This window comes from Cololabis saira, chromosome 17 (genome assembly GCF_033807715.1).
Source record: "Cololabis saira isolate AMF1-May2022 chromosome 17, fColSai1.1, whole genome shotgun sequence".
Taxonomy (NCBI): Eukaryota; Metazoa; Chordata; class Actinopteri; order Beloniformes; family Belonidae; genus Cololabis; species Cololabis saira.
The window spans coordinates 17,370,923-17,372,020 of NC_084603.1; positions in this window are offsets into that span (position 1 = coordinate 17,370,923).

Here is a 1,098-nt window from a genome sequence, read left to right on the forward strand (position 1 = left end):
ATTACATGTTGTTATTTCATATTAGCGTACCCAGTAATATAGCATATTGTATTATTGCATTGTATGTTGCTTCATTTCATATATTTTTGACTGTATTATATTGTAAAATTATATATCATAGCGATTGCATTATTATATAATTTCAATTTATAACACTAATATACAATTCCTCACACACACACTCCTTCCAAATGTTTCTTTTTTTTCTCCATTATGACAATTGTATGCTGTCATCCGTTATGTTTTTTGTTTTTAAGCTTGTTATGTCTGTTATTCAAATATATTAATACATTCATTAATATGCTATACTGTATTTTGTATTGTGTATATTGTGTGTGTGTGTGTGTGTGTGTGTGTGTGTGTGTGTGTGTGTGTATATATATATATATATATATATATATATATATGTATATATATATATATATATATATATATATATATATATATATATATATATATATATATATATATGTGTGTGTGTGTGTGTGTGTGTATACCTGAAGTGTGACTACCTGCAGAACGTATTTTAGCATGAAAGCTTGCATATTTAACGTACATCAAGCATCCTGTATCATAGCTACATGTCTGCCGTTTGTAACAAAGCAAACCGCGTGAAAATCGGTTGAAAATCAAGTGAGTTATAGTTATTTTACTTATGCAGACACCTCCTTCCACAATAGAAGTGAACGCTCTAGAGTTAAAGCGATACCGATCCAAGATGGCGGCCACGCCCGACGTTCTCAGGCAGTCAATGCGGCGCCTCGACCAAGATGGCGGCCGCGCTGAACATCAGCCCCTCCCCCCGCGGGAGCTGCGCGCGCAAACTCCACTCAAATTCAAAAGTTATGGCAGAAAATCGGGACAACCAATCAGAAGAAGGGGAAAGAGAAAAGTAATGTGCGTCGTCACAGAACAGAGACGAACATTTTGATGTAAAAAAAACACAAAAATTGCTGACAAAAATTTTGGCATATCAAGCCAGGCTTGAACTCTCGACCTCTGGCAGCAAAGACCGCAATAATCTGGCTGAGCTAAGTCTCAGCTATTCCTTTTTATTTGACCTACTGGGTTAGGACAGACCAACATAGCGATAAAATG